This window comes from Leopardus geoffroyi, chromosome E2 (genome assembly GCF_018350155.1).
Source record: "Leopardus geoffroyi isolate Oge1 chromosome E2, O.geoffroyi_Oge1_pat1.0, whole genome shotgun sequence".
Lineage (NCBI taxonomy): Eukaryota > Metazoa > Chordata > Mammalia > Carnivora > Felidae > Leopardus > Leopardus geoffroyi.
In genome coordinates this window covers 57409298-57423511 of record NC_059335.1, presented here as the reverse complement: position 1 = coordinate 57423511, position 14214 = coordinate 57409298, and the positions used below count along the sequence as shown (strand labels likewise).

The 14214-nt window shown below is 52.5% G+C and overlaps 1 long non-coding RNA gene across 2 annotated transcripts; it reads right to left on the bottom strand.

The window, feature by feature from the left end:
- Window positions 1-207: 207 nt before the first annotated feature.
- LOC123578360 lies at window positions 208-7256 on the bottom strand. 2 transcript variants are annotated; one of them, XR_006702332.1, is made up of 3 exons: window positions 7134-7256; window positions 3350-3521; window positions 208-345 (listed from the first exon to the last, which is right to left on the bottom strand). It is a non-coding gene; the product is annotated as an uncharacterized LOC123578360 (long non-coding RNA). The 2 variants fall into 2 exon arrangements; XR_006702333.1 differs by lacking the exon at window positions 7134-7256 and adding an exon at window positions 4582-5230.
- Window positions 7257-14214: the final 6958 nt, after the last annotated feature.

The window sequence follows — 14214 nt, the reverse complement described above, 5'->3', positions numbered from 1 at the left end:
GCTCAACGACACTGTTCAAACAACGGGAAGGATATAGGAGAAAAAGGCCAGCGCTCGATGACTTTTCAGCAAGTGCCTCCTGTACCCCACCCCCCACTCAGATGAGAGGCAGAACCCTGCCAGCGTCCCGAATCATCCCCCGATGCTCCAATTCATCTTCTGTCCCCCACCCCCCCCACCCCCCCCACTCTGTAAAGGAAACTCGGACAGTATCCTACTTTTGCCTGCTCCGGTCCGTCCTAGGATGGAATCATTCAGCGCCGTGTATCCCTTCACGTCCGGCTTCTTTCACCCATGTTGGTTTCCGGCTCGGGACCAGTCTTCACGGCTGCGGAGGATTCCACTCTGTGAACACACAGTGAGCAATTTATCCACGTTGGTGGGCATTCGGGCACTTCTGTGTTTGAGCAACTCCCAGGAGAGCGGCCGCGGACATCCTTCTGGGCCGGACTCGCCAAACCTCAATGCACTCACCTGTAAAATGGAACCATAGCAACACCTCTGGCATTGGAAAGCACCCCGCACAGTGCCTGGCTCCTGAGTGCTCGCTGGACGGGAGTAATGATGGGTGTCGCCAGGGCGGATCAGGCTTTCTCACCCTGCGTCTGTCCCCTTTCATCAAAACCCATTCACACTGGGAACCCCTGACTGCTAACGATGAATGCTGGTTAGCACTGACAGCTTCTGAGAAGAACTCACAGGGCTAAGTTTTTTGTTTTTTTTTTTTCAACGTTTATTTATTTTTGGGACAGAGAGAGACAGAGCATGAACGGGGGAGGGGCAGAGAGAGAGGGAGACACAGAATCGGAAACAGGCTCCAGGCTCTGAGCCATCAGCCCAGAGCCCGACGCGGGGCTCGAACTCCCGGACCGCGAGATCGTGACCTGGCTGAAGTCGGACGCTTCACCGACGGCGCCACCCAGGCGCCCCCAGGGCTAAGTTTTAACATCAACCCGCAGAAAGTCAGTTCCCTTTATGCCCCTCCGAACCCTGAGAGACAGTTACTTGGATGGCTGTGTTGCGTTACAAAACAGTTACATTAATCATGCAGTTCTATCTTGAAACTGTTCTTTGGCCCGTGCATTTGTCGTTTCAAGGTGTCATTCTCTAACTGTCCTGAGGTCGAGTCAGCAAAGTTGAGAAGTTTGTAATTTATAGCAAAAGCAGAAAAATCCAAGTCTTTAATTTTATTAAAGTCAAGTTTCCATCAAAAGCAAAAACAAAAAAACAAAAAACAAAAAACAAAAAACCCACAAGAAAAAGAAAACGAAAACAAAAGCTCCACCCGCAAGCTTGCAAAGCCCAGAGTCGTGTCCATAGCGCCCTTCTGCAGAAGGTTAATGTTTGAAATGTCTTTCTAGTTACATTTCGAAACGGCTTCATGCGCCATTAACCGCTTTGTAGAGGCATGAATTTTCCCGGGGCACCATTTTTGCCAACGAGGGTGATGGCCTGCGAAGGGAAACGGAAGGCTGGAGGGTGCAATGTCCCATAAAACCCAGGTTTCAGGACCATGGAGAAGATTAAACTCCCTCATTGTGCATTTCAAGTGGTCTCTGGGGTTGCCTTTTAATCTGCAGGTGAAAGCTGCTGATTCCGAGGGTGATAACAAGCAATCGGGTTCCAAATGGTCTAGAAAAGAAACCCAGCCAGCCCGATGGCTTTTTTTTTTTTTTTTTTTAATTCCCTCTCAATCGAGGCATCTGATGTGGACTTAGCATAATTAAACTGGTGACAAGGGCCACAAGATAAAACAGCTATCTGTGGGAGGGATTTTTTTCCAGCTGGGCTAAAGGATCAATTAAATCCCTGGGCTGAGATATCAAATCATTAGCACCTCCCTAATCCAAAGGCTGCTCAACTCTGCCAGGAAGTGGGGAAAAGGGGCACCAAGACGCTAGGGCTGGTGCTGACCCGGGGAGCCAGTCTGGGAGTGCAAACAGGGCAGGCGGGTCCCCGGGGTCAAGGTCCTGAGGCGTCTGGCTCTCCCCTGGTGAACTCCAGGAGCCGGGCCCACCGAACAATCTTACAGAACCAAACGTGCACTGAGGCCGGATCCTGTCCCCATTTCTCCGGAGTGGTAGAGTCTGCCTGACTGCACAAACCTGAGATGGCCTCAGACCCCAAATCGCACGTCCCTGCCCTCTGACAGGGTGGTGGTGTAAATGCCTGCAAAACCCTCCAAGTGGTACCCGTCCCTCTGGGTCGCTGTTCCCTCATCTGTAACACGAGAGCAAACAATCCACACACACACACACACACACACACACGCCCTGAGAAAGCTGCGGACAGTACGTGAGGAATAGCAAAGCCCCTGGTCTAAGGCAGAACTCATCAGACATCACCTCTCCCCCTTAACCCTTCATCTGAGTGGTGGCTGTGTTTTATTTCTTTAAACCCACAGCAGGGGTAGAGCTTGGAGGTTAAGGGAGACTGGCTCTGTGGATCATTCCTCCGAACCTTCCCAGCATGAACAATTTCTACGTCTGTCCGCTCAGGCCAGCATTGTGGCCCACGCATCCCAGAATGGCCGTACGGGAGGTGCACGTATAGAAATCTTTCCACGTCAGTTAGCAAACAGCCCATCCTCCCTCCACCCCAAGTGCCCCCCCACCAGCCTCCATGACGCCTCCCCTCAGATTCCCCAGGGGAACTGAGGGGCTCACCCCAGGGAGCAGGAGCCTCTGGGACACTACGGCCCCCTGGATCCACCCTGATTGGCCAGTGCCACACTGCTGGGTTCACCGACACACTCAGCAGGGATGTGGGCATGACTATCCCCCGTTCATCGAGGGGAAGCAACGGGGGTGGGAGGAAACAGCTCAAGGGCAATCTTCCAGGAAGTGACAGACCCAGGACCTGAACACAGGGGCTGCTTGACTCCTGGAGACGAGACGAGACGGGAGCAGGCGGGGCATCTGAGGGACACGGTGAATGCATCCCAAGCCTTGCTCACGGTACACCCCACCCCTCACCTGGTCTGAATCCTGCCTCCGCCATCGACAAGCTATGTCACTGCAGGCAAGTAACCTAAGCCCTTCGGCTTTAGCGTCCTTCTTTGCAACAAAACCAAACGAAACCTAGAGCTTTCTCACCTCAGTACTATTGGCACTCGGAGCCACGTCATTCTTGCAGCACAGCACGGTGTAATTCTGTCCTATGCATTTGTAGATGGTCCGGAGCCTCAGTCCCCTAGATACCAATAGCACACGCCCCCGCCTTTGATCGGGACCATCAAAACGGACTCCAGACGTCCCCTTGGTGGCAAAATCATCCCCAGTTGACAATCCCTACCTTATTAAGGTTATTCTCAGGGTAACAGCTTACAGAGAGAGCCTGATGTCCTTACCTTGCTCATCAGTGAGGACTGGATTTGCCTGCAAGTAACAATGGCTCGAACAGACAGCTGCTTGGTTCTCTTTCACATGAAAGGCCAAATGTTAGCAGTTCAGGGCTGCACGGTGGCTGTGCTCCACTCCATTCCTGACCTTTGACCTCGCCCACAGGGACCAAGGTGACAGCTGAAGGCAAGAGTATGGAGAGAGACATGAGGGAGATTGGAAAGGCAGAGGTCACAGGCCCGCCAGCCATCCCTTCAAATAGATCCCCAGGTGGGGCGCCTGGGTGGCTCAATCAGTTGAGCGTCTGACTTGGGCTCAGGGCGCGATCTCACGGCTCGTGGGTTCGAGCCCGGCGTCGGGCTTTGCTCTGACAGAGCGGAGCCTGCTTCGGATCCTCTGTCTCCCTCTCTCTCTCTCTGCCCTTCCCCAGCTTGTGCTCTCTCCCTCTCCAAAAATAAACATAAAAAATAATAGTCAAAAAAAGATTCCCCAGGGGCTGCCCCGTTGACCCTCTACTGACATCCCATTGGCCAGAACTTGGTCACATGGCCACACCTAGCTGCAAGGGAGGCTGGGAAATGTAGTCTTTATTCTGCACGGGCACATGCCAGGCTGACATTCTATTGCTGTGCAAGAGGAGAGAATTGGCTACAGAGGTCGTGAAATCTCCTGGGCCTGCTGCAGTCAGGAAATGGATTAAAGCCAAAGGCTGTCAGCACCACCAGGCTAGGAGGGCGATAATCCTTGGAACATCTGGCCCATTACATTTAATAAACCACGAGGCAAGAAATGTTAGCACAGCACACGGGAAATGAACACACATGCTACTCCTCTTTCAAAAGAAATCCTGAAAAATGCTGCAGAGCCTGTACCCTTTATAACCTACTCACTCCCCCCTGCCCCCCACCTGCCTCCATGTTCCACGTGAACTTTCAGTGACAGGGAGGGAACATGGCACACTGGCCGGGAATCTGGGGGACTGATTTCCATTCTGCCTCCCAGAGGCAGCATGACTTAGATCGGTCTCCATGCTATCCGGGCCTCAGTTTGCTCTCCTGTAAACAGGGCCAATATTGGCCATCAAAATCAGATACATTTGTGTGCATGCATCTTGTAAATTCCACAGCGGCACCGTCCGATAGAACCTTCTGTCATGGTGGAACGTTCTAGATCTGCACTGTCCAATACGGCGGCCACCAGCTCCCCCCCTGTGGCTACTGGTCACAGCAGCATTACTCACAACAGCCAAATGGTGAAGCAGCCCGGATGTCCAGCGACAGACGAACGGATAAACGAAATGAGGTATATACACACCATGGGGTATTATTCAGCGTTAAAAAGGAACGGAACTCTGACACCTGTTGCAACACAGATAAACCTTGAGGACAGTCTGCCAAATGAAATATGCCAGGCGCAAAAAGACACATACTGTATAATTCCACTCCTGTGAAGGACCTGAAATCATCAGAGTCATAGAGATGGTGGCGGCAGGGGCTGGGGTGGGGGAGGGGAAGGGGGACGTTATCATTTAATGGGGACAGAGTTTCAGCTTTGCAAGTGAAAAGTTCCCGAGCTGACGGTGGTGGCTGCCCAACAGGTGAATGTGCTTCATGCACTTGAAAATGGTTACAATGGTACCTTTTAGGTGATGCCTATTTGTATCGATATGGTTGGTAATATTGATACATATATTTTTATATGATTTTTTTTGAAAAGGACCCCAAAGGACTCTGAAACTCATCGGCACGATGAGAAAACGGTAACAGAAGGAGGTGGGAGACCCCGCCTGGATCCGGTGGGGTGAAGGCTGAAGCACAAAGAGCAGAAATCCAGATGTCTGAGGAGGATTTAGAGGCACCAGGACCGCAGGACGACGTCATCAACCACGCTGAGCCCAGGAGCTAAAAACAGACGAACCATTTCTAGAACGGGGACCTTTTTCGTCTCTAGAACGGGGACCTTTATCGTCTCCTCCTTGGTGCTATTAAGGCTGCAACGTGGGTCTTAATGTCAAAATAAAACAACGTGAAAATAAAAGATCACCCAGTCCTCAAGGTGATCTTGCCTGGACAATACGGTGGCCTGGAGATGTGGCTGCTTCCGGGGCCCCAAATATGGGCTGACTCTGAATCTGATGCTCGGTTTTGTTTGGGATGGCAGGCATTTCAATTTCCTTCTTCGCGTTTAAATATGCAAAATCTTACATCAAATCTGTACTTCCAGTTTTCTTAAACAAATAAGAAAATCTGTCATTGTGGAGCCTGCTCTCCCACGTGGCACCGACAAGCTGCTGTGGAACAGTGGCCACCCCGGGGGTGGGGGGGGGGGAGTCCCCTTCCTCAGTTGACAAGCCCCACCAACTTCCTATGGTCTCCCCAAGAACAACAGATGCTGAGAATGTCTGATATAGACAGGAAATTCACAGATAATCTCCCTAAAGCCCATTGTATAGATCGGGAAATTGGAGCCCAAAGAAAATAAACAAGCGGGGTGGGGTTCAGAGTCATGGATGAGCCGCAGTGAAAGGAGAAAATCAGGTCTCTGAGATCCCATTCCTTATTCCTAGCTGTTTTCATGGACTTAAAACACACGTGTGCACACAGCCCAGTGCCCCCGGCAACAGTAGGAGCGGTGGGATGTTCACGGATCACTTGCTACAATCCCAGGAGGTGCCCATCAGGCTTCCGCTTACAACACTACTCTCAGCCCGAGGGGATGACTGGGGACGTGGAGGCTGAGTGGAGAGGTGAAGCGTCCTGCCTGAAGCCACACCACCCGGGGGGTAGGGGGGGGAGGGGGAGGCTCAGCTGAGGTTTCTGTGTGGGTCTGTCCAATTATCCAGTGCTTAACCACAGTTGCAAATTCTACCCCATTAAGCGACAGTTAGCATCTCACCCTCTAAAAATTACATCAACCCCAGGCGTTTCATAGCGTCGAGCTGGGAAGACAATTGGACTTGATGATTCTAAGCTCAAATGGAAATCTGGCTTCCCCACGCGCACAGGATCAGAGCTGCGCTGTGGGAACCCATTCAATCGCCTCCTTATAGTGTTGTTACCAACAGTTAACTCCATAACGAACAGCCCACGCTCTACCCAAAGCAACAGTAAGTCTTCCTTGTAAATCCTAATAGCTTAAGCGTCCCCATCGACACCGTGGGATTTATTTTCCTTTCTAAATACATTTGCGAATGGTTGTTTCCCAGCCACAAATCAATACATCGTAAATCGGGAAAGCCAGAGCCACGGACGCCCTCACTGAACGCTTTCTGCAGGAATGAACATTTTCTTCTATTGAACTGGCCCCAGAGGAACAAAGTCCTAGAGGCTCTGAACTGGACTTCAGTTTCCTCTTCTGGTCTTTTGAAGCTGTGCGACCCAGTGCCTGGCACTCAACCTCTCTGGGCCTGGGCATCCTTTTCTGGCAGATCGGAGGGCTACAGCCATGTCAGAGACCTGCCCAATCGAGTAAGACGCGCGCACATCGTCCAAGTTTGTAAATTACAATGCCTTATGCAGCTGCAACTTATCTTTCGTCCCGCAGGAAGAGCATGCTGCCGGTTTTTGACAATTTCGACTCCTGGTTTTTACTCCAGGTTCATACTGTCTCCGGTTCCAGTGCTTTCCTTAAATAATTAATTTCGCTTCATACTTTAATCTTCAAAGCCCTCGACACCTGCCGTCGGAGTAAGGCGGCGCCACTTAACGCAATTACATTCCTGCCACGGCGAAATAAAAGGCCACCCTCACAGCTTGGAAAATGGCAACCGAAGGCTTCAGAATGATTACTGACCTTTTAGAAGGGAGCGCCATCCAAATGACAGCGATGACGCGCTGGGGTGGGGTTCAACACTTAAGGAAGTGCCACTCCCCTGCCCTTTAACCTCCTCAGCCTGGGCGCACAAGCAGGCTCGGGCCCAGCAGCACCTGCGCAGGCTGGGGGCGGGGCGGGGCGCAGGGCTGGGGGCGGGGCTGGAGGAGGGGCGTGGGAGGGGCGGGGCATTCCTCCGGAGCCCGTGCCGAGGGCTCACTCCGGAAGCTTCCATTACTCCTTCGCTACTTGCCTGCTTGGCCACCAGAGAGGGTCCTGCCTGAGGGCGCTGTGCGACGTCGTGTGTCTTTCGGTTGGGTGGGATGGGCCCGCTGAGTGCTCCAGGAGCAAAGGAGGGCCTGGAGAGAATTACTCCGCCCTGTGACTCAGAGATGACAGAGGACAGCCTGGTGTGCCAGAGAGAGCAGGGTCTCTGTAAGGGGGCCCTCCTGGTCTTCCCAGCCCCAAAGGCCCACCGGTATGCTTTTTGCTGTGCTTCGTGTGTTCTCCATGGTGATCATAAAAGTCTAGTTCCAGTGCGTTCCGGAAGGCCCCTGTGGGCAGGTGGTCTCACCACTGCCACTTTCAGCCCCAAGAAAAGGAGTCATCAGGTCCTCTGCACCAGTCAGCTGGCCCTAGGCCTCAGCTTTATTTGCAAAAAAATAAAATAGGGGCGCCTGGGTGGCTCAGTCGGTTAAGCGGCCGACTTCGGCTCAGGTCATGATCTTGCGGTCCGTGAGTTCGAGCCCCACGTCGGGCTCTATGCTGACGGCTCGGAGCCCGGAGCCTGTTTCCGATTCTGTGTCTCCCTCTCTCTGACCCTCCCCTGTTCATGCTCTGTCTCTCTCTGTCTCAAAAATAAATAAAAACGTTACAAAAAAATTAAAAAAAATTTCACAAAGGCCCAAAAAAATACATTTGCACGTTGATTTTACTATATTATGTTTACAAGGATGGAGGGATACAGCAGGATTTCGAAGGGCAAGGACTCAGGTGTCAGACCCACCATCACCCCCGTGTGGCCTTGGACGAGTTGCCTAACCTCTCTGAGCTTGTTTCCTCGCCTGTAAGAAGATCACGAGGAGTCCCTAGCTCAAAGTTGTTGGGAGGGCTGAGGTCGCCACGCAAGGTGGGCAGCAAGCCCTCCAGCCTTCACGACGAAGTGGGTCCAAGCAGGTCCAGAGATCCGCGTGACCAGATGTTGGTGGATTCCTCATTGCGCGGAGAGCGCGCCTTGGACTTTTTTACGCAACACTTGGAAAAATATGTGAAAACAACACATGCCCGTTGTAGAACGTTTAGCAAATGCGGGAAATTCCTCGGAAGAAAATAAATCTCGTTTCCTGTGACGCCCCCACCATCGCTCCTGTGACGGGCCATTCATAAGTGTCCTGATCATGAGCCGGGCAAGCCCTACGTGGAATGCAGGAAAATGAACAGAACGTGTCCTCTCCTGAGCACTCTGGTCCTGGCTTCTAAGCATAGTCCCTCGGAGATGGAGGTCAAGAACCTTCCCCCACTCCATTCATTTCCTCTGCTGACCCATCCATCTAGCACCCACCGTATGCCCATTCCGTGCCAGCCCGTGCCGGGGGCATAACCGCCCTCCGCAATATTGCTGGGTTTACGTCCACGTCTCAGACCCGCTCCGTGCGGCCAGGGTCTCCGTGTTCCGTCTTGCTCGGTGAGGGGACCATCGCCCTACCTCTGTGCCACTCTCTGCCTGTCCAGACTTGCTCTAAATAAACGACTGGCCGTCTTTCCGTCCCTCCTGTTTACTTAGCCATGAAGGGTGTTGTTGAACGCAAAAGCCAAAATTTCTGCTGACAGCAAGGCAAGTTACCGAAACGTGTCCTTTTAGGGTAACAAATGTTTCTGTGTTCCAGCAGAGAACAAAGCTTTTGCGCTTTTTTTTTTAAAAATCAGGTCAATTACTATATTGCTTTTAGCTTCTCGATCTTGACGGATTGAGTACTCCAGCATATTGAGGATCCTAGGACAGCTTTCCTGGTGACCTTCTCCCTCCCTTCTAAGGAAAATCACTGCCCTAGATTTTTTGAAATCTTTGTGAAAGCAGAATGTCTGAAGCGAACAGTCCTTAAAAAGATGTGAAAGCATATTATTATAAGATTTTTCCAGCGATAAAATGGGGTTTATGCACCCGACAAAACACACAGACGCGTACACAAAATGCTGTTGTCAGGACGTTAGAAACAATTAAGCCTGTATCCTCTTTTTACTTTTAAAGGGTTCTGTGTAATTCTAAGGTTTGTTTGCTTTTATTTTTCCATCCAATCGTACAACCTTTGATCAGCTATCTCTTTATTTTATTTTATTTTTTTAATGTGTATTTATTTTTGAGAGAGACGGAGACAGAATGCAAAGGGGTTGGGGGCAGAGAGAGAGGGAGACACAGAATCCAAAGCAGGCTCCGGGCTCCGAGCCGTCAGCACAGAGCCTGACGCGGAGCTCGAACTCACGAGCCGTGAGATCACGACCTGAGCAGAAGTCGGACGCTCAACCGACGGAACCACCCAGGCACCCCATCAGCTGTCTCTTTAAAAAGTTATTATTGGGGCGCCTGGGTGGCGCCGTCGGTTAAGTGTCCGACTTCAGCCAGGTCACGATCTCGCAGTCCGTGAGTTCGAGCCCCGCATCAGGGGACCTAGACCTTGGCACCTTCCCCCGAACATCCTGCCCCTGACAGGTGTCTCTGCCCCCTCGCCCAGAGACGTGCTCTCCGCCCCTCCCGGCTCCCCAGGGTCCCCAGCCTCCGCCCGCCTCCCCTTCCTGCAATTAGGCCCCTCTAGCCCCCCAGGACCCCAGGACCCTCACACTTCTTCTCAGAGACCCGAGAAAGATGGATGATTCTGGAAACAAAGCATCCAAATTATGAGAAAAAAAAACAAAAACCCACAACCGCTATTAATATGGTTAACGTATCCATTTGTTCGTTGGCCAATTTCACGGCCAAAACATTTCATTGCACTTAAAAACGCTATGTCACTGTGTGCCTATCTGGAGCAGGTTACAGAGCGCGCCCGGGAGGAGCCGTGCCCACCGTAAATTAAGTGAGCTCCTTGCAGCCAACGATTTCGAAAGCACAAGAATAAATACGTTCCCACGTCTTTGCAAAGCAAAGCATTTGGATGTGCGGTGAGGGTGCGTTTAAGAGGCTGGAGGTCACAGGAGACGAGGCCACCAAAGGCAAGACCTCCCGGCCACGGGCTAACTTCTGTCCCCCTCCAGTGACGGAGAGCAGAGAAGGGCCCGTCCCGGGGAGGGGGGGGGCATCCAGGAAGCAAGAAGGTTGGGGGCGGGGGAAGGACAGGCTGATCCAGCCAGCCAGCCAGCCTTGGTCTAGAGGACGCATTTGGCACATCAACTTGTTCATGGGGCTGAGCAGGTGCCTGGGGGAACCGCACTTGACCCACTTACCCCGAACGTACCGGGAGCGGCATCCTTTTCCTTTGAGGCCTGTGGCCATGTGTCCAGGGGGGCTATCAGCCCACAGGCTGTGCAAACACTGATGTTTCCTGGGCTGGGGGGGATGGAAGGAGGGGGTTGCGGAGGAGGGGACCCTCTGAGACCCTTTTCACCCCTTACAGAAAATGATTCATGACCTGACAAGGTGCCACGACCCCTCAGCCAGGCAGCTTTTCAGAATCCCTGAAGAGGGTGACTCCCCCTCCCGGGAGGGGTGCTGAGGACCCTTCCCGTGTATCCTTCCAGCCCCAGCTCTTCTCTGGGCTCTGGACTCAAACCCCCAAACATCTGCAGCGGGGTGCCCCCAACGCAGCACGTTCAAGGCTGACCTCCCCTTTCCCCCCGACCCCTCCTCCTCCTCCTCCACTGCTACCCATTTCCATTCCTGCCTCCCCTTCTGCTGCACCACGCAGACCGGAAATCTTGGGGTCACTGTCCTCCTGCTCCTTTGCGCCCTGCACCCCACCCCCCACCCAAGCAGGCTCCGCATCGTCAGGCTGAGAGATCATGACCTGAGCCAAAACCAAGAGTTGGACGCTTAACCGACTGAGTCACCCAGGGCCCCCCCCTCCCGCCCCCACCGCATATGAGCATATTCTTCCTGAGTTCTTTTTTTTTTTAATGTGTATTTATTTTTGAGAGAGAGAGAGGGAGACAGAGAATCCGAAGCAGGCTCCAGGCTCTGAGTTCAGGATCGTAGCAACTTGAAGGTTACTCGTGGCCGCTTCCCTTTCACCCGGGCTCATCTCGCGTTTCTTCGTCAGCCTCGCACCCCTTCCTGCCCCGGCCTCTGAGCTCCAGGGGCGGGGACACAGCCCTGGAAAGCTAGTCTCGGTGGGATGAGAAAGGACAGTGAGGTCTGGCCGAGAAGTTTGTAGCAGAAAGACCAGGAAAGACCTGGAAGCCGAGGGCAGGTTCCTTAACTTCTTCAAACAGGAACGTGCTTAGGTCCAACCATCACCCCAGAGCACCTGCTGATCACAGAAGGAAAGTGTTCCCTTGTGACAGACATGTCTGTGGTGACCACCTTAACCCGGCCATATGTCCTGGCATCAGCCAGGGAGGACAGCCAAGCGTAAGGAGCTCCCAGTGAGCCCCCCGATGAAGCGTTCTTACCAAAACTATGTGTAACCTGAGTGTGATCAATGCGTTAGACCCAATTTCCAGAAATAGAGGGGAGAGGGGTCCGCTTGGGAACAAGGGGATCAATCTGGAAGGAGGAACAGTCGACAAATCAGACAACCTGATCTGATCTCTTTCCAAAGCCTGTGTCATGGGGGTAGGGGTGGGAGGTGGGGGAGGAGGTTCTGGGTGGGGACAGAGGACTGTTGGAGATTAAAAAGTAACGGAACATGGGGCTCCTGGGTGGCTCGGTCGGTTGAGTGCCCACCTCGGCTCGGGTCACGATCTCGCGGCCAGTGAGTTCAAGCCCCGCATCAGGCTCTGTGCTGACAGCTCAGAGCCTGGAGCCTGCTTTGGATTCCGCCTCCCTCTCTCTCTGCCCCTCCCCTGCTCACGCTGTGTTCTGTCTCTCAAAAAAAATGAATAAATGTGAAAAGAAAAATTTTTTTTAATCTTTATAAAAAAAAAAGTAACGGAACGCAATTGGCAAATGTCGTACGTGACCCTTCATTGGATCTTGGTCTTTGGAGAGCTATAATACTATAAAAAGGCATTCTGGAGACGTGGGTATCAGATGAATGGGGAATCAAATGATAGTAGGGAATCATTCTTTATTTTTAATCACATTTGGTGTGATAATGGTTTTGTGTTTACACAGAAAATTATCCTTGTGTTTCTGGATGTCTATGCTGAAGAATTCAGGAGGAAATGTCATGGTGTCTAGTTTATTTTGAAATGCTTTGGGGGGCGCCTGGAGGGCGCAGTCGGTTAAGCGTCCGACTTCAGCCAGGTCACGATCTCGCAGTCCGTGAGTTCGAGCCCCGCGTCGGGCTCTGGGCTGATGGCTCGGAGCCTGGAGCCTGTTTCCGATTCTGTGTCTCCCTCTCTCTCTGCCCCTCCCCCGTTCATGCTCTGTCTCTCTCTGTCCCAAAAATAAATAAACGTTGAAAAAAAAAAAAAAAAGAAATGCTTTGGAAAAAACTACATTCATATATAAAGTATATATATATATATATATATTCAAATATATTCATGACAAAATGCTAGTAATTATGAGCCGAGGCTTGCAATTTTTCCACTTGTTTGAAAAATGTCCTAGCCGAAAGGTACAAGCCCCTTGGCGGGGGTGGGGGGCTGAGACCCCGGCACGCGTTCCGCTCTGTAATCCTGCAATCAGAATATAATAACGTTCCGTCTCCAGGGAGGCACCCGTCCCTCCAACAGAAAGGACTCAGCTGGGAGAGCTCAGCTGCCTGGCGTGTATGTCCCTTTGTGGTGACAGTCCACAACTTCTGTGCACCGGAAAGGGCAGAGGGAGGTGGAAGGCGGTAGGGCAGACCTTCACCGCTGACTTTTCCGGATCCTCAGGACCCTAGGATTCCAGGAGGGAGGGAGGGAGGGCAGGATCGTCCAGGTAAAGGCACAGAACTGGGCGTAACTGTAGGCTTTAGAGGTGACTGACCAAAAACAGAGGTTCCGGGGCTGGAGCCCCTTCAAAGCCGTTCCCGGTGACAACCAGCTCATAACAGGGCGCCCGGGCCGGAATCCAGCCCCTCCGTATGTCTTCCTGGGGCCTTCGGTGGTGGTTGCTCGAAACAGCTTTTTCAATCTGAACACAACACATATACTAAGCTGCACACGTCTCTTGCACAGATTCGACACAATGTGGAATCAGCGTCCCCCACCCCCCCAACCCAGAGACACAGATCGAGCGACATGACCAGCCCTCGGGACCCACTACACGCCCCCAGAGGTAATTGTGCTGGCTTTGATGAGTTCTGCCCATTTTTATTTACTTTTTTTTATTTTTAAAAAACGTTTATTGGGGCGCCTGGGGGGCTCGGTCGGTTAACCATCTGACTTCGGCTCAGGTCATGATCTCACGGTCCGTGAGTTCGAGCCCCGCGCCGGGCTCTGTGCTGACGGCTCGGAGCCTGGAGCCTGTTTCAGATTCTGTGTCTCCCTGTCTCTCTGCCCCTCCCCTGTTCATGCTCTGTCTCTCTCTGTCTCAAAAATAAAAATAAACGTTAAAAAAAAAAAAAAAAACGTTTATTTATTTTTGAGAGAGAGAGAGAGAGAGAGAGAGACAGGGTCCGAGTGGGGGAGGGGCAGAGAGACAGAGGGAGACACAGAATCTGAAGCGGGCTCCAGGCTCCAAGCCGTCAGCATAGAGCCCGACGCGGGGCTCGAACTCCCGGACCGCGAGATCGTGACCTGAGCTGAAATGAAGAGTCGGACGCCCCACCCGCGGAGCTGCCCAGGCCCCCCCTGGTTTTAAATTTTCTACCCATGGAGCCATGCTGTGTCGGCTGTTTCTGTGGCCTTCACTCCACATAACGACCGAGGTTCTCCCAGTGGCTGCCAATGGTCCTGTGTGTGCGTTCCCGTCGCGGTCTGGTATTCTCTTGGATCCCGGGCCCGCTGAAACAGCGCTGTGACCAGCCTTCCCACCCGC